The sequence below is a fragment of the Panthera tigris genome, chromosome D1, assembly GCF_018350195.1.
Source record: "Panthera tigris isolate Pti1 chromosome D1, P.tigris_Pti1_mat1.1, whole genome shotgun sequence".
Classification (NCBI taxonomy): Eukaryota; Metazoa; Chordata; class Mammalia; order Carnivora; family Felidae; genus Panthera; species Panthera tigris.
The window spans coordinates 4,155,629-4,174,929 of record NC_056669.1 but is presented as its reverse complement, the minus strand read 5'-3'; the positions used below and the strand labels follow the sequence as shown (position 1 = coordinate 4,174,929).

General features: G+C 45.4%; 1 long non-coding RNA gene across 6 annotated transcripts in view; it reads right to left on the bottom strand.

The window, feature by feature from the left end:
- The window catches only part of LOC122230966, a 44,883-nt gene that overhangs the window by 17,299 nt on the left and 8,283 nt on the right, over nucleotides 1–19,301 (bottom strand). The gene's annotated exons all lie outside the window — the stretch shown is intronic.

The following is a 19,301-nucleotide window of genomic DNA, read 5'->3' as shown; positions in this document are numbered from 1 at the left end:
TGTTGGAGGGAATTTGCTCTTTGTTCCTTTTTTTTAATTACTCAGGAAAAAGTCTGTAAACGGTGCTGACATTTACAGTGCACTGGTAATAGGGATTTTTCCTTCCGCCTACCAATGGTGCCCATTTGTTTCACAGAGAATAGAAACTGAAAGATCAGTACCTAAAATTTTCTCCTGAATTTGTGATTTTGCTGCACATGTTGCTATATAGTTAAATGTACTGATTCTAGTTAAAGATTATGTGATTTAAAAAGTATCTTTATATCTTAAAAACCTACATGTGTTTGTAAGTCAGTTCTATTTGATGGCACTATGATGCTTCATCAGATTTAATATCTGAATAGGGAATATGCTCACGGGATGATACTCTTACACACTTAGCAAAAGATAACTCTTCTAACTCCTAGACTCCTATTCAAACTTGAAAGTCACCTTGGAATCTGATACAGCTTCTGGCCTGGTAGAGAAGCCCCCCTAAATTCCAAAGCACCCTGATGATTTTCTTTTCCAATTTCTAGTTCAGTTCTTTCAGGAAGAAAGAGCTCAATGCCTTCATGTTTGAAAAGTTCTGTTAGAAAGTTCTCTTTGATATTCAAAATGCTGTTGCCTCCCCGTACTAACTTCCAGCCCTTGGTCCTAGGGAGCTGTCTCCACAAGTATTTCAAATAGTAGTGGGTCTCCCCTTCCTCTAAAATCAAGGCCTCATTTTCCTTCTTGTTCAAATGCTTATTAACACCTTAAAACCTGCCACAATGGCCAGGGTTACAAGCCTTTTTTGTGTACAGTTGCCTCAGAAAATCTATTGGCAGCTCTCGCCTTGTTGGTGGGTTGAGCCTGACCAGCATTGCCGAATCTCTTGATAATTCTGGCATTATTTATTCCCTTAACCAGCTCTCTAGTTCTTAAACATCTAAATATGAGCTGGAGGCTTGCTGGGTCTCTCTTCTTTTACCCCCACCCCTAACCCATCAACATTATCACAAACACAAATTTTCTACGAAAGGAATTTTTTTTTTCTTTTTTTCAACTTTTTTATTTATTGTTGGGACAGAGAGAGACAGAGCATGAACGGGGGAAGGGCAGAGAGAGAGGGAGACACAGAATCGGAAGCAGGCTCCAGGCTCCGAGCCATCAGCCCAGAGCCTGACGCGGGGCTCGAACTCACGGACCACGAGATCGTGACCTGGCTGAAGTCGGACGCTTAACCGACTGCGCCACCCAGGCGCCCCGCTACGAAAGGAATTCTAAAGCCAAATTTTAATAAGTCTTTCAATCATTTGTCATTAGATAGGGTCTTCAGACTCTTAAAGACACTTCTGATAAAGACCTTAAAAAGTATGGAAAAATTAGAAATCAGAGCAGTCACATCCTTGGTGGTTACTGGGAAGACAATTTGCTCACAAATTAATAAGGACCAGCCTATGGTATGAGTCTGGCGCTTCACCGATGCTGTTGGCCCAACTGGATAGGGCATGGTACTTCCGTGAGACGATGCCATTGTTCGATAATGCTATGTATGAATCAGGTAGCATTATTCATCCCATTAACCTTGACAACATTCCCTGCCATAACTGTCCAATGGCTCAACAAATTATACTGTGGGTTCCAAGGGTAACAAGGTTGCTGGGATAACTCGAGAGTACAGTTCTCGGAGTATCACGGTGTGGCGTAAGTATTTCTTTACATGCCTGTCTTCCTCATTTAGTTGGAAGTTCTTAGGAATAGGGACATGTATTCGTCATTTCTGGACCTGGCAATTAGCACAGTACCTGCATATAAGTAAGACATCCAGTAAATGGACATTCTGTTGAGTCAATATATGAAGCAAAATACATTTGCTACAATTGTTACTGAGTGGGTCCCTTATAACTGTACATTTTGTAACTTATTTTCATGTACAAAGAAAATTATTTTAGGATTTTACATGATCACGTTGTACTTTAGTTATTTATTAATGTATATGTTAATTCTTTTTGTAATATTTGATATCTTTCTCATGTTCAAAGTCTGAGAAAATTGGGTTAGATAATTTCTACCACGGCAGTTTTTGTTGGTATTTAGAAAAGTAAGAATGAAGGCCTTGTGGAGAGTCAGACTGCGTTACACAGTGCCCTGCCCAGCTACGGAGAACATGTACAGTTGCATAATACGTGGGTAGTTGGTTCTTGAAAGTAAAATTATAGATTCAAAGTCATTTTTCCACATAATTTTTTAGTGCATAGGGATTACTTGTTCTCAGTGAATTTTAATTATAATGTCTAATTCTGTGTTTCCTTTCAAAGGTAATAATAGATAAGACAGTGACTGCAAATTTCCTTAGGAGACCTGCAACCCTCTGTGTCCCCCGTTAACGCATAACAGTTTCAGAGACCTTCCCCCTTGGGGAGGTAGTGCTGCAAGCTACCGGAATACCGGACTGGCACACACAAGTAATTTTCTTCCTTTGCCTTGTAGTGGAATGTGGGCTTTGCTGTATGCTATGTGAAATAAAATCAGAAGTTTTGCTTCAGGTCCATGTGAACCGTGTTAACATGCAGTAACCCATTTCAATTCTACAAAATCATTATTAATTTATTAAAATGTATCTCAGAAAAGAACGCATTCTGTGTGTAGTTATTGTTCCTGGAAATAAAAGCGGTAGATAAAGGTGGATGCTAAGGTTCTCATCTTCTTGCCACCCCCGGCCCTGATGGCCCCAAGTGGCCCTGATGAGTGTCAGGAGTACAGAGTGTGGCGGTGGAAGTTTGGGGGACTGGGGTGGGAGGGGGCATGTGAGAAGGGGCCTCTGTAGCTGGGAGAACATGACCCGCCTGTTCCTCAAGGAGGACACCCCAGTCTACAACAACAGAATACAGCCTGTGACCTCGGATGTGTCACAGGCTGCTGAGAGACGTGCGGGCCCTAAGTGAGCTAAGAGAGAACGGACCAGAGGCCCACAAGCCACAAATGACAACAGCAGAAGCTCCATGTACAGGACCAAGTACGTGGCCACCCCTGCTTCACTGGACACGAGGACACAGCTTCCCAGAGCAGGCCTCCTCAGCCCAAATGCTTGGGGGAAGCTAGTGAAGGGGTCCAAAGCCCGAGAGACCACATGGTACCCGGAAAAGACACGTTAAATGTTCACACTGGACAGATCGCTCACTTCCAATCCGGTAATCTTTCTTCATTCTGCACAGGGCCATTTCCCATCATCTCTCTGGCTTCCGTTTCCTTTGTGGTGGTCTATGGGTTACTAATGACCTCGGCTCCCGGGCCCCTCTTCTGGCCTACTATCCAGGTGGAAGCAGAGTTCCCCCTTGGAAACCCAACCCTTGAAAAGCCAGTGCTGTCCCTGTCCCACAGGACTACATAAGGCCAGCCGCAGGCTGAACTTCCGAGGCTCTGTGGCGCCCTCTGGCTAATCCTGGGTCCAGACTTCCTGCTCCAGACATTTTCTCCTTGCCTCCAATTCCCCATGTGCCTCCCGCTTCCGCAGTTTACTCTGCCCTCAAATCCGGATTCATCCCCTCCTCTTTAATCCCCCTAGACACAAAACTTAAAGTTTATTGAGAACACAAAGGTGTCCTAGGGACTTGGCCCGTTGCTAGGTGTTGAGTTTGCTGCCCTCCAAGTGGAGGTCTCCCCTCTTGGTCAACATTTTAACACTCAAAGGGCCCCCAGGGACACTTTGCTCTTAAGTCATGGAACAGAATAGGTAAGAGTCTCAGTGTGATGTACCAGCATTTGAAGCTCTTTCCCTACATTCTGAGCCTGCTTCAATTTGCCCTTTCCCCCTCCCCACATGGGAGACAAAAAACGAGAAAAGCCCCTCAATGACAGAATTTAATCTCCATACTTACAGAAAATAAACTGCACGGAACATTTAAACTAGCAGTTTGTCCCCTTTCCAATCACCAAGGGTCACTTAATGCTGTGCTGCAGGCTCTCATGCACTTACAATAATTGATGCAGAATATGTTCCATCAAAAACTACTCATAGCAATTTAGCCAATGCACAGATTTTAATTGACTTGTACATACATTTTGCAAAAAAAAAAAAAAAAAGAAGAAGTAATCCTAAAAAATAATAGGACTATAGAGTCAAAATAATGTTTATAAAGTGCTTTGAAGTTTTTGAAACTATAAAATACTGAATTTTTAGGCAATGTGGCACTAAACCAATCTACTTAATGAACTTAATGAATTAAAACTATAGGAAATATTTTTAAATGCTTGTAAAAAAACCAATTTTCCAGGATAAAATTTGTTGTACTTATTAAATTTTACGATTTTAAAGACTTCTATAACGCTTGACGAAACCACAGCCAAAATAGCGAACTTAATAATATTCATGAAAAAACTTAAGAAATCTGTGGGAGCCATCTTAAAATAGAATTTAGGCATTAATATTAAACAGATCATCCTAGTATTTATAGTGTTCGATTCCACTGCACCTGATAAATATTTTTGCATTTCCTCCAAGTTCAGGGCTCGTACAGCCTGATTTTGCTGTAGCATTAATTAGTGAATCTTCTATGGGAAGCTAATTACCCTTCCCTAACCCTGACCAAAATGCATGCTGTAAAATGAGTTAAATTTTTTAATCAAGAAAAGGCTTTCCCTGTGGGATTTTCAGATTTAAAAATCCAATTAGCCTTAATGTTTTCCTTTTAGAGATTAACCACCCTTTTATGTTATGAAACATTAATTGGAATTCAAACTACTTATAGTTCTTTTTAAACAACCTTTTAACAAATCAGTAAATTTTTTCCTTCTTTTACAAATAGTATTTACCTTGTACCTATTCCTGAAGGAATAAAATGTTACCATAGTATTTTTCCATCTAACTACAGTTTGTTTCTCTTAGAAGCACAAGATTACAAACTAATGTGCATTCTTATTCCCAGGAATTTTTACAAGGAAATTTATTCAATAGTTTAAAGTATCTAACTTTCTTCCATGGATACGAGAAATATTGGAGCTCTCACCAATAATGACAGTGTCAGGCAGTGTTCTTCAAACTTGCTTCCAAAAATGTATCATCTAGGGTGCCAGTTAAAGATAATAGAATTCGGGACCTCACTCCTGGATATCTTGGTTTAGTTAAGTTCTAGATTCGGGTCCTTGGAATTCATGTTTTCAGTAAGAACTGCGAACAATTCTTATCAGTGAGCAAGTCAGGAAACATACTGGGGTAGAGGTGGAGAAGCCAGTTCTCAGTTCTACTACAGAGAGTGTTTTAAAAGCTGCACAAGCTTGGGACGCCCGAGTGGCTCAGTTGGTTAAGGGTCTGACTCTTGACTTCGACTCAGGTCATGATCTCTTGGTCATGATCTCCAGGTCGTGAGACTGAGCCCCGCATCCAGGCCTGTGTCAGGCTCTGCGCTGAGGGTGGAGCCTGCTTAAGATTCATTCTCTCTCTCCCTCTCCCTCTCCCTCTCCCTCTCCCCTTCTCTCCCCCGCTGCCCCCCTCCCTCACTTACGCTGTCTCTAAAATTAAATAAATAAATAAATAAATAAATAAATAAATAAATAAAAGCTGCTTAAGCTTGACAAAGTTACTTAAACATTCTGTGCCCGTTTCTTCGTCAGTAAAACTAGGATACCAGTACCTCCCACAGAATGCTGTTGCGATAATTACCTAAAACAATGCCTGTGACATGATTGACACAGTGCTTGCGAATGGGAAATGTTCAGTAAACGTCTGGTCTCCTTCTTCTCTTTTTTTCTTGCTTGATTTCAGCAGAACACATTCCCCTAACTGTTCACTGTGGTACTGCACTCTGACATTCTACAATTAGAGATAAAATCTTAAATCTGAAAAGTACCACTTACATCGGCACAAGGAATGGATGGGATGACACACAGTTTACCTTTGACTTGGCCCTAAATATTCCCTCTTGGTTCAACCATGAGTTTCTCATTGACTGACTGATGCACCCAACAGGCACTTCCTGTGCCGCCTCTGTGCATCACCAGTCATCACCCTATTGGGCTTGGGGGGGGGGGGGGGGTGATAAAGAGCCAGAAAGTCACGTGTGTTCCCTGTTCTCCTTGAACTCACTGAGTGTCCTCCTACTACTACCAATTTTTCCAGATTTGATTTTTGGCCCCATTTTCGTTTTTCTCTCTCCTCTTCTCCCTTCTCTCTCCCTCCCTCTGTCGTGAGCCTTAGTGAGTTCCTTGGCTTCCATATTGCCCTGCACACATGAGAATTCCCTTTTGCTCCCGGACCCAGCGCAGTCAAGTTCAGCCCTGGCTCCTGCAGCTGAGGCCAGACGGAGGATGAAGCCCACTCCCCTGCACACGCATGAGCAGAGGGCCAGACAGCCCAGATCACAGAGCCCTAGGAGGGTCATCAAATGGGTGAGGGCTCCCAGCAGTCCACAAGGGATCTCAAATCTAATATTTTATTTGCACAAAATGCAACATAGAAAAATGTGTAAATCTTTGGACAAACAAAATTCAAAATTTTCTCAATACTCTCCTACCCTGGGATATGCATCCAGCCCTCTCTAACGTGTCACAGATCATGCTCAGTACAACTTTAATATGTTTTCACCATTTCTCATCTGTCCCCCAAGTATGCATCTTCACCAAAATAACAGAAACCGTGCAGAGGTCAGCGATGGGCATCTGGAAATACAGCACGAGCACGGCCCGTCAGGAAAAATTCCACTCAGGTACGATGATGCCTCTCATTAACAATTTATGAGCCCTCCTTGACCCCTCCTTGACCCCGCAGCTGTAATTAAAGCAGCATCGAGGCAGTAAAGAAAACCAGAGGTGAGGGGTATCAACTCCACCTGATGAGGACACCGGGGTCTACACATGTAGAGCCAGCACCTCAGTGGGCAGGAAGGGCCGAGGGCTCAGCACCAGGGATTCTCCGGGGGGGAGTCTGACCAGTGGCCGTGCAAACCATCCTTCCTCATCCTGCCTTCTTGGCCATCCCTCTGGCCCTAAGGGGGTACACGGGAACATACAGCCAGGGGTTATGACACCTACGTCTTTGAAGGAAAGGAGACTATCCTGTGGGGAGCAGGAGGAAGCTGGACTCACATGTTCTGTTGGGTCCAGAGAAGAGACCCTCATATCCAAGCCGGAGCGGGGTGGGGGGTGGGGGGGCACAATCCTTGTTCTACCTCGTTTCCCAATGGTTCCACAGGGACCTTGTGGAGCAGGAAGAGCGTGATGCTTACTTAATGAAAATGGCTTCTTCTTGCCCCTTCTCCTTGGAGCACCTTCCTTCCTTCAGCTGGGGCCTAGGGGCCCAGAGCGCTGCTGCACAGCAAAACTTCAGGATTTGATGGAAACATACACGGCATGAAGGGGTCACCTCGAACATGCCCCCTCAGCAGTGCCACTGTGTTTGCAGCAATCACCTGTGGCCACATAACAGGCTACCTCCAATTTCACGGCTCAACACCACCTCACCACCCCTGACTCTGTGGGCCGGGGACGTGGGCTCAACAGCACCTCACGGCCCCCGACTCTGCGGGCCGGGGACGTGGGCTCAACACCACCTCACGGCCCCCGACTCTGCGGGCCGGGGACGTGGGCTCAACACCACCTCACCGCCCCCGACTCTGCGGGCCGGGGACGTGGGCTCAACACCACCTCACCGCCCCCGACTCTGCGGGCCGGGGACGTGGGCTCAACACCACCTCATGGCCCCTGACTCTGTGGGCCGGGGGTGCAGGCCGCATTCATCAGGGTCATCTGTGCTCCCCACGGTGTTGGGCGGAGATGCCCCCCGGGGGCTTCAGCGCCCACACACCTGGTGCCTGGGGCCTGCAGCAGAGGACATGTCCGTCCTCTCTCACGTGGCCTCTGTCCTCTGGTGCCACGCTGTCCACTGCGGTGAGCGCTTCCCTTGTGTAACTATTTACACTGAAAACAATACCGATCCAAACTTGTAGCAATTTTAATTACACACTCAGCTTCTTAGTCACAATTCCACGTCCAGCGCTCGGCAGTCCCATGTGGCTACCACAGCTGACAGCATTTCTGCTGGAAGGAACTGCTCGCAGGCCCTTCTCCCCAGCAAGACGGCCTGCACTCCCCCCAGGCTCCTGCTCCTCCCTGAGTGAAAGGAGAGTGACCTGGCCTCGGACGTCCCTCACGTCACTCTGAGTTCTGCTTGGTCAAGGCAGTTCACAAAACCATAGATTTGAGGGGTGGGACATGAACTCTTTATAAAGCAAATAGCAAAGAAAAGCCAGAACGGGTGCAGAAGCAGAGAGAGCATTTTCTGGGTGCCATTTTCAACAGCCTGCCACCCCAACAAATTCAACTGTGAGTTCTCGTCAGGAAGAAAGTCCTTGCCCATGAGGATGTGGCCTCCTGCCAGACTCCTCTCTCTTGGCAGCCACATTCCCTCAAATCTCTGCCCCTGTATCCTCCTTCTCTCACCCTCGCAAGGTAGAGACTGCTTAAATCCCACTGTCAGACCTGATGATCACTCCCATGCTTGCGTGCCCCAATCCTTTGTCCCTGTCTTGCTCCTCCGCACTTTGCGACATCAACATCTCTAAATTCCCACCACTGACCACGTCCACCCACCTAGCAGCAGTGTTACCTCCAGAGTCTTCCTTCCTCTTTCTAACAGTATAGGAGCTCCCCTTATCTACGCCGCGGGATACATTCCAAGACCCCCAGGGAGGCCTGAACTACAGACAGTGCTGAACCGATGGACATTATTTTCTCCTCAACATACACAACTATGCTGAAGGTAACTTTATAAACCAGGCAGAGTAAGAGATTAATAAGAGTAATAATAAAGGAGAACAGTTATAACAATAGATAGTAATAAAAGTTATGGGAATGTGGTCTCTATCTCTCTCAAAACACCTTATACTGGACTCCCCCTTCTTCCTGTAGTGATGTGAGGTGATGAAATGCCTGCCTGATGAGGCAAATGACCAGGCACCGAGGAAGCGTTGGGCTCCTAATGAAGCCTTCTGACAGGAGGAAGCCTTCTCATCAGGAGGAGCATCTTCTGCTTCTGGACGGCAGCTGACCAATGGTCATGGAAACTGCAGACGAGGGGGCCTACTGGAGATGCAGCGTTCTTGGTCCCCTCCCCTCCTGTGAGATCACACCCCCCTCTCACCCAGGCGATCCTTCCTCCTTCCATGTCCCCATGTCTGTGGATCATTCCTGTCAGCACACAAACAAGGTGGCGCCACGTACCTTTCAGCGACTGCCCCGTTTCTCTGGATGCATCCATTTTTTATCTTTCTTCTCTCAGGCTTTTGCCAATTATTCCCCCAAAACAGCTTTTGTCAAGACCACCAGCAGCCTCTGGATACTCATCTCACTTGACCTATAGGCACCTTTTTACCCAGCTCTTCACTCACTTCTCCCTAATATAGTTTCCTCATGGGGCTTTCCCTCTGCCTCACCCCAGCTCAGTCTGCTATGCTTGCTCCTCTTTTCTCTGATCTTTTGAGGTGACAGTGCCCCGGGGACCAGCTCCTAAGACTTCTTACTTTCTCCCTCCAAGCTAACTCCCTGGGTGATCTCATCCAATGTCAATACCATCCATTTGCTGATGGCTTCCAAACAAATAGATCTAATCCATGCCTCCTCCAAAGTGCATATACTAAACTTCCTGCGTATTTTCTTCTTGTGTATTAAATTTCCAAAGGTAAGCTCCTACTATACTTTCTTATATCCCAGACACTTGATGATAGCATCTTTATCCTTCCGTTTTCTCAGGCCAAAGGTTTTGCACACATCCTCAACTCCTCTTGCTCACATCTTATGTCCCATCCACCAGGAATTCCTGTAGGCTCTCCCTTCAGAAGATAATCAGAATCACCACCTCCTTTGCCTCCACCTGGGCCACCATCATCTATGATGTGGATTATTAGAACACTGTCTTGACTAGTCTCTCTGCTTCCACTCCTACACCCCTAAAGTCTGTTCTTAACACAACGGCCAGCATGATACTATTAAGATCTACCCAAAACCTTCATTCTTCTACCCAAAAACCTTCCAATGACTCCAAATTTCTCTAAGAAAACCAAAGTCCACGCAGTGGACCCATTCCCTCTTATCTCTCTGACCTCCTCTCTTACTAGTCTCCCCTCCACTTATCCAGCACAGGTGGTTCTTCCTCGGGACATTTACACAGCAGTTTCCTTTGCTGGAAGGCTCTTCCCCCAGCTCACCCCGTCCCCCTTCAAAGCTCTGTGCAAATGTCACCTTCTGAGTGATGCCTCACCTAATACTCTACTTAAACCTGCAATCATTCCCCTTCCTCCAGGGCCTCCTACCCCTGACACTCTGCTCTTCCTGTATCCCATGGCACGGCTCATCTTCTAATACACATATAGTTCTATTTCAGGACTTCTGCTGAAGTCCCACTAAGGCAGGGATCTTTGTCTATTTTCTTTCACTGCTTTATTTCAAGTACCTACTACTGGCTATATAATACATGCCTAATAAATATTTTTGTCGAGGGGCACCTGGCTGACTAGGTCAATGGAGCACACAACTCTTCAGCTCAGGGTCACGAGTTCAAGCCCCATATTGGGTGTAGAGCTTACTCAAAAAAAAAAAACAAACAAACTGTTGAATAACTAAATGAGGTACTTGAACCGTGCATATTTTATCTGTACCAGTACCAGAACCAATGCCAAAATAAATTTAAATACATCACAGAACAGTTTGATAACCAACACTAACTACCCCAGGTGATGAAATAAAAAATGACAACAAAGATAAATCCTATCTTTTCTACAACCAGTTCCAGGTCAAATCGTCAAGACAGGTTAATTACCCTTTTCCTTTTCCTCTCTGCTGGCCTTCCTTATTTTTCTTGCCTATATCCCATTTCTAAAGAAATCTGCTACTTAAATTCCTGTTAATGCATTAACCCATAATGGGCCAAAGGAGTTACTTCATCAGGAAAATGCCTATAACAAAAATTTTATTTTCAAAACTCATAATCGTTTTAAACCAGAGTTTTGTATTATACTTTCACTTGTCCTATGTTTGTGAACATTTGAGAGGTTTAAAAATCAGTTTTGGATTGTGAAGTTACTGAATGAGTCTTTCCTCCTTGCCCTCTAATTCCCTCCAGAAGGAATTTGGTGTGTCGAGCGAGACTGTCACGAAGCTATTCAGCATCTTAGTGACTGTCCGCCTCTGAGAAATGGGGTAACAGCCGTGACCTCACCATAAGACCACTGTGAGAGCTGTGTCAGCACGTGCAGAACCCTTGCAACAGTGCCAGGCCATCATGGTACCATGTGAGCCTTAGCTTTTATTACTGAAACTCTAATTTTGAAATGTAAGTCATGTATTTATTCTCAAATATACTTCGATGGCTTGTTAACTTAGAGGGCAGATTCGAAGATAAGGAGATGGGAATGAGAATGAAGTAACACAATTTTTCAGTAGTAGCTCAGTGAGCTAATAAGTTATATATTTACTATTAAAGAAGTTAATATATTTGTATTACACCTAATGTTTATTTAATTCTAAACCTACCGAGGGCAAGAACTGCTCTAATTAAAAACAGAGTGGCCCCAAGTTCCAAACAGAGCACAGTCCGACTCCGGGATATGCAGTCAACATTTAATGGTAACACTTCAGCATTTCTCAAAAAGGGTATTCAGTGTTTGTTCTCGTATCTTTTGGCAAAGCAAACTGCATATTTGACCATCATGTCTTTCAGTAGTTGAGGCTGCATATACAAATGGTATTTGCAAGGTGAAATCTATTTAAAGCCAAGGACTCATTTAGCCTTTCCTCTGAACATTTTATCCCTTGACTAAATGCATTCATCAAAAACAGCATAGATTTGTAGCTCTGCTATTTCATAGCTTAATGGATTTCTGTTTGATTACTGTATTGATTTAATTTTTTAAAGATGCAAATATGCGTGGCCTACTTGCTGAAATGTTTTTTCTCAAGTGGAAAAAATTCAGAGCGCTGTCTTCTTTCTTTCCCTTTTTTTGTCCTTGTTCCTTTTTCACCATGTTAGAAAGGCAAATCAAAGAAACATCTGATACCTAGGCTGAGCAGGCATGGCCACGTGACACTCTCGAGGCAAGCCGAGCCCCGGTGTGACCTCTGACTTGAGACAGAAGGTGACTTCGCAGAGACTAGCAGGCGCTGGACAAGAAAGTGCCACATAGAAGGTCATCTGTGAGTCACCTAGAGTCTTGAGATGCGCCGTCCCTGGGCTGTGGGAGAGAGGTTGTGCCCACTGGAAGGAAAGTCCATCATAAGGAAGGGCAAGTCATTAGGGGTCCTGTTCACAAGAGCTACAGACTCTGGAGCCATCCAAAAAGAGACACCGGAATTAAGAGTGTGCACAAAGTGTGGTGTGTGGTGTGCTTGCTGGCCAGGGCCGGGGACCAGCAATGGCCGTCCTGGCCTCTGGGAGCTCTTCTGGCACCTGACCAACTGTGGGCAGGCGTGAAGTGAACTGGGGCAGGACAGTGTCCATCAGCCAAACTCAAGGAAAGCTGATCTAGACAAAGGGGACCATGAGAAACGTTACAACAGAGGCTGCCCTTCACCTGGATGGCTCAGTCGTAAGAGTGTCGGGCTCGACTTTGGCTCAGGTTATGGTCTCACGGTTTGTGGGTTCAAGCCCCAAGTTGAGCTCTGCGCTGACAGCAAAGACTCTGTTGGGATCTGCTCTCTCTCCCTGTCTGTCTGCCCCTCCCCTGTTTGCATCCACACTCATGCGCTCACTCGCTCTCTCTCAAAATAAATAACTAAACTTTAAAAAAAATGCAGGTTGCCCTTTTCAGGAGCCTCCAGTCAAGAAAGGCTTGGGCTCTGACCCATCAGAAGCAGTAACAAGCAGTGGCAATAAGACTGGTGACAGCGGTTATTGAAGGACAAGGGTGAAGTTAGTGGCGAAAGCAGCAAAATGGCCAGCCGGGGGTTCCAACAGAGATGTCGAAGCAACAGATCCCAATGAGAGCCGTGAAACACAGAGCCTCATGACAGGTACCTTACGTCCACCTCTCGGTGACCTTCATAACCACACAGTTACCACATTCGCCGTCTAGGAGTGAAGAGACGAGCAGTCTGAGGCAGAGATGGTCGCACATGTTGCCTCAAGACGTACAACCAGGAAGATGACCCCACGGCAGAGGCTACAACCATCTCCTTGGAACCACACTGCCTCTCTCTGCACATTTTTACTAACCAGATTATCAAACTGACCAGAACAGCCAATTCCAGGAAACCACGTTTGGTCAATGTTTTCTATCGTATTAATGGAACATATTTACCTGTGGTTCAACATTACAAGGTTATCATCTATGAGAATTATTATTGAAAAGGGAGCCCTTCCTTCATTAACTGGAATGTCTCAAAGCTTGAGACGGATTGAAATACATTATTGATCAATTCTGCAGATGAAGAGCCTCCTAGCTGACAGTAAATTAAAAATATGCTTGCTCCAGAGAGATAAAAACAGCCAATACAACTTTACTCCTGTTTTGATTTCTCCTTTGCTTTTCTATTATTTAGAGAAGCACAATTGATTTTTATTTCCTGTTTCAAATTACCTTGGTCAAGAAACAATGAGCCATAGGATCCCTTTAAGGGTTTGTGATTTGTTCACATGATTGGAAAATAATTTTGCTGATTTAGAAAATGTAGGGATGCTTTCTAATCATATGAGGCCGAGATATAAAATATATTTGGAAGGAAAAATGCTACTAATTGCTTGTAAGATTGTTATTAAAATAACATAATAGGGTAATTTCTATGTTTCATAAAAGATATTCCACCTAAATTGAAAGCTACCAGGAAAGACTGTGGAAGGGATACATGAGCTGATCTCCAAGCTCTGTGCCCATGACTGGAAAGAGCCAGCATGAGGTCACGGAAGTGCACACACACGGGCACACAAAGACCAGTGTTACGGACACGGAGGCGTGTTTCACAGCACAGCCACATTTTGTCTGTGCAACACTCTCACCTCCCCGTCCTCTCTGAAAGTCACGGCAAGTACGTGAGGGGGTGGGCAAGGAGCAGCATCTAGATTACTGAACGGCAACAGTGGAACAGGAGCCCGGGTTCGCTTCCCTACTACTGGGCGACAGGGCACCCCCAAATTCACTGGTGTGCTGCCACCGCTGTATCTGCCCCCCAACCATGCTATGGACCAGGAATGCCGCAGGGCCGGCTCAGCTGGGTGCTTCTGACCCAGAGAGCGTCAGCTGGGCACAGTGTGAGGGTTCGACTGCCAGCATGGTTCCCTGGCCCACACGTTTGCCGTCCCAGCACTTCTTTCCATCCTTCCGTCGCCACCTCGCAGCGTACCCTCCAGCTCTCTAGCACACGGGGCTTCTTGCACAGCAGGCAGTGTCGGGGTGGGCATGTTTCTCGCATGGCAGCTGCCTTGCTGCCCCGCCAGGCAGGCCCGTCTGAAACTGGGAGGGCAGCATTCTGCTGGTTTTCTTGTGGTGGTGGCAATGGTTGTTGTTGGCTTTTTGTTTCTGTTTTTTGTCAAGGCGGTCACAAGACCTGCCCAGATTCAGGGAGGAGAAAGCGACTCCTTCTCTTGACTGGGCAGTGGCAAGGTCACACAGGAGAAGAGTGGGGGGCTGGGAGGTGCCTCTGTGGCGTCTTTGGAAAATCTAATCTTCCACAATCTCACACCTCTTTTAATCTGGATCCCGGAATGTCTCCACCACACCCAACTGTTCCAATAGGAACAGTAACGAGAAAGAATCACTAAGTGTGTGATTTTAAACTTGCATATTAAAGTCTGTATTCTACCCATCTGATGAAATGTCTCATACAGCCATGTATTGTAGGGTATCTTGTGCTGTTTTTCCTAAGCGTGCTGATTTAATTAGGCCTAGAAAATTGGCCCAACCCACTTTTTTTTAAGAGGAAGAAAAAATGCATCGTTGACAAACTATTAAAGCAGACCGTGATGTGCATCTCAGGCAATCTGCAAAGAGGTTACACACCCCGCGACGCTTGCAACACGGGCACCGCTAGAAATCGTCGTGCTGCTGCATCCTGACACCCGCTAGTCTCATCAGGCCCAGCTTCCTGCCTCCGAGCAAACCCCTTGTTTTCCTTGGCAGGCAGACTCTAGGGTCCTGTCTGCTCTCCTCACCAACTTTCAGTGCTAGTCCACAATACCCCAACCCACTTTCCTAACAAAGACACGGGACGCCACTCATTCATTAGAATGTGACATGGCCTAAAAACATCCAGACCCCTCACCACCCCTTTCTCTGCTAAGCCCACAATACAAAGAGTCAAAAGTCTCCACGTGTATAATAGCCCACAGAAAAGGTGTAAGTGAGGGCAGAGAACTTGGCTGGGCGAGAAAAGAAAATGAACGTCCCCTCGTTAAGACTCAGAAGCTGTAAATGAGTTGCTGGAATGGAAAAGAACAAAAGGCAGCAGAACGAGAGGCAGAGGTTCTTGAGGAAGGGAGCAACAACATGGGGTTCATCCTCCACATGGGACTCTTGGAAGCAGTGAAGAGGATGGGCCCGGGCAGGGGGGTGACTCAGGGGGCCAGTCCTTTCCACAGGCAAGAGATGTCGAGCACTAGGACACGGCAGAGATGGAATGGAACCGTTTGGAGAAAACACTGAAGAAACAAACCAGAAAAGACCGACGAGATTGGGGGTTAAGGGAGAAACATGCCATCCGTGTCAGAGCGTTCCATGGGACCTTTCTTCTGTGAGCCGTAAGCAGCTCTCTGTTGGTGAGTTATGTCAAGTCAAATGACCTTAGATGTCTGTGCCTCCCTGAGAAAGTTGTCCCTCGTGCTTGTGAAGACTGCCTTGAAATAACAGTTATTAGTTTAGTCAGTGATGCTGCAAAACCATTTTGTTCTCTGCATAAAGCAAAACTCCCATTCAGCTTTACGGCATAATTTAAAATAATGTCCAGAGTGCACATGCATGAATGGCAACAAGTGTAATCAAACGGCCGACACAGGGAACGCCGGGTGATACTCTTCTTGCTAACTGTCCCCGCAGCGCTCTGCTGGCATTTTGGCAATCAACTGCAACGCCATCGCTAGGTTCCCACATCCGGGTAGAATTTCTTCTTCTTTTCATTATTCTCAAAGTGCTGAGGCTGTGTCTTTGGTTTTTCGTTGTTACTTTGTTTTCTAAGGTAACTTACCAGACTTTTGCTCATTTTTATTTGATGTCACTATTTTCAGGAAAAAAAAGGAAATGGCAAATAATTGTGGGTTAATTGGCCAAATAAGTGTAAAAAGTAAAAAGTGGCTAAAAGTGTTTTTATTTAACGATCTGTTTACTGTGAAAGAGTGGCAACGCTTACGCATAAGTTACGGAACCTGTAAAAACAAAACAGAGCAGAAGTGAACACCTCACTGACCAGCAGCCGTCTAAAGGGGGTACAATGCTGGCAGGACCTTGACTGAGCAAGTTTTAAATAAATTCAAAACAAATTTAGGACTTATACACTCATAAGTCAGTGATCCTGGTCATGAAGTCCATGAGATCAGTTTTTTTTGTTGGTTTTATTCACATGGTAGACCCCCAATAAATTTTTGTTGAATAAATATGGTAATTAAAATAAATAATATGCTTCATGCACAGAATAAGGAAAACGACAGTTTTCTTACTGTGCCATGGAGAGATCTCATTTCGAATCTACAACACTGCATCTCACAACTGGAAAGATAGGAAATTCTTAGTGACGCTGGGCAGAGGCAATACAGACATCCCAGTGTTTGAGCTCGCTCTCCTCTACAGACCTTCCACTCCTGTGAGTCACTGGCTCCAGTCGTACTACTTGGAACATCGGACGTTAGTTTTCCAGAGAGCTCTTCGAAAACACAGCATCGCAGCCACATTATTTCTATCTGGCGAGGTAACTCTAATACCTACATTAGATTGTAACAACTGTTGCTCCTGTAAGCGGTGGTAACAGCACACTCCTTAACTTCCAGAAATACACTTTGAAACATGTAGAGATGAACGAAAAATAAAGTTCAAAGTGTTCCAAGAAAAACGATTAATTTGTAATGACCTATGTGATGAATGGGATCACCTCTCAGGAATCAAACTTTGAGGTACTTTTCTTTTGCGTCCCCTCAGCCCCTCTTCAGAGCTCCTCATCCACATGGGACGGGCATTTCCTCTCCAATACATTCGCGGAAACTTCCAGGAAGGGTGACCCTCCACCATCTCTCAAACTTGGGTCTCCTCCTGTTTGTCCCAGAACATTCCAAAGCCAAGGACTGTGATCCGCTTCTTAAGGGTTCAAAGGCTTTAATTTTTCGTATGGACAAGGGCTAATTCTGAGTAACCTACCTAGTGAGTTACGAAGGATTAATAAAACTTGATCATAAACCGAAATTAGCACATCAGGAGTTCGCTGAGCATCTTGACATCACACAACGCTTGGTAACACTGCAAATTTCCTCAGTGTGTACAGGCTATGCACATCATTGGAATGCCCAAAACTGGAGGAAAAATCGTTATTTTACATTAATTTATTTATTTTGAGAGAGACAGAGACAGTACAAGCAAGGGAGGAGCAGAAAGAGAGAGGGAGAGAGAATCCCAAGCAGGCTCTGTACTGTCAGTACAGAGCCACATGCAGGGCTCGAACTCAAGAAACTGGGAGATCATGACCTGAGCCAAAACCAAGGTTGGACGCTCAACTGACTGAGCCACTCCGGTGCCCCAAATTGTTACTATTGAATTGTACGTGTTGGTTTGACCTGGCTACAGCTTTTGACTGCTGTTACCTTAATATTTGTAAAATGTTTACTTTTATTGTTGTTTTTTATCTTTTAATGACTGCTACTTCCTATTTTTACTGTTATTTTGTACACTTTCAATATGACTGTGAAATTCTCTTGCTCACTAGGCAGGATGGGGACAGCTTTAAGGGGTCAGTGAAGGGTTTAAATGGAAGTTAAGTGGGTCCAAGTCAACAGCACCTCAGAACCACCGTTCCTGGAGAGCTCACTTCCTTCGCATAGATGTGGACATTGAATTAGTTTCCTGTGTCTGCTGTAACAACACAAACACAGTGGCTTACAACAACACACATCTATTCTCCCACGGCTCTGAAGTTCAGAATTCCAGAACCAGAGTCTCTGGGTTAAAATTCATTTCCTTGCTTTTCCAGCTTCTAGACGGTTCCCTGGCTCATGGCTCCCTTCTCCCCTTCCAAGTTAGCAATGGGCGGTCATCTGCTCACACTGAGTCACTCTCATACTCTCCTCCTCCCTCCTTTACTTATAAGGACCATTGTAATTAAATTGGGCCCACCCAGGGAATCTAAAACAATCGCCCCATCTCAAGATCCAAGATCCTTAATGACACGTGGAGAGTCCATTCTGCCATGTAGTAGGGTAACACGTTCACGTTCTCCTGCCTACTACGGAAACAGAGTTAGCCAGCACATCACTGGTACCTAAGAATATTTTCTGTTGCCAGAACTATCGTTATGGCTGGTGGGGATGAACTCCTGAAATCCTGAAAGGGCAGTTAATTTTGAACAAGTAAAACAAATTTATGAAAGGGACTAGAAAGCACTCAAGAGGTACTATTATTTCCACAATTCAGGCACAGCTGGCAGTAGAGGCATTCTTCCTGGTCAACCCGGAAACTTAACTACCATTCAGCACATGGCTTGTATAGAAGAAATCCATCCTGACTTCCCAAGGCCACCTCCTAAATAAACCTACAGATACCAGTCATTTCGTTTCTTTTTCTTTTTTTTAATGTTTATTTTTGAGAGAGACAGAGTATGAGCAGGGGAGGGGCAGAGAGAGAGGGAGACACAGAATTGGAAGAAAGCCCCAGGCTCTGAGCTGTCAGCACAGAACCTGATGTGGGGCTCGAACTCACGAACCTTGAGATCATGACCTGAGCCGAAGTCGGATGCTTAGCGGACTGAGCCACCCAAGCGCCCCAGATACCAGTCATTTCTAAAGCAGACGGTACTGTGAGAGAAGTGACCCATCAGGCCACTGTGCCTATTTACACACTATTCCGAATGATCTGGTAGAGTTTCAGGAAGACTTAAACAAAGGGTACTGTTCGGTGGAAGCTCACTCCATTACAATTTATTCTGTCCTGCTATGAGCCGGGCACCGTGCCAGGAACTGCATTTCCAAAGGTAGAACTGAGCACGGCCCGCTCTCCATACTTCAGTCCAGCAGGAGTCATTGTGGTAAGTCAAGGTCACTAGTAAGTTGTGGGACGGAGAGAGCCTGGGTGAGTTACCATGATGACAATGCTTTGTCAGCGAGGAGAGGGGCTGCTGAAGGGAAAAGGAAGGTAATCAAAGGGGCTGGAATAAATGATTGCCTGCTT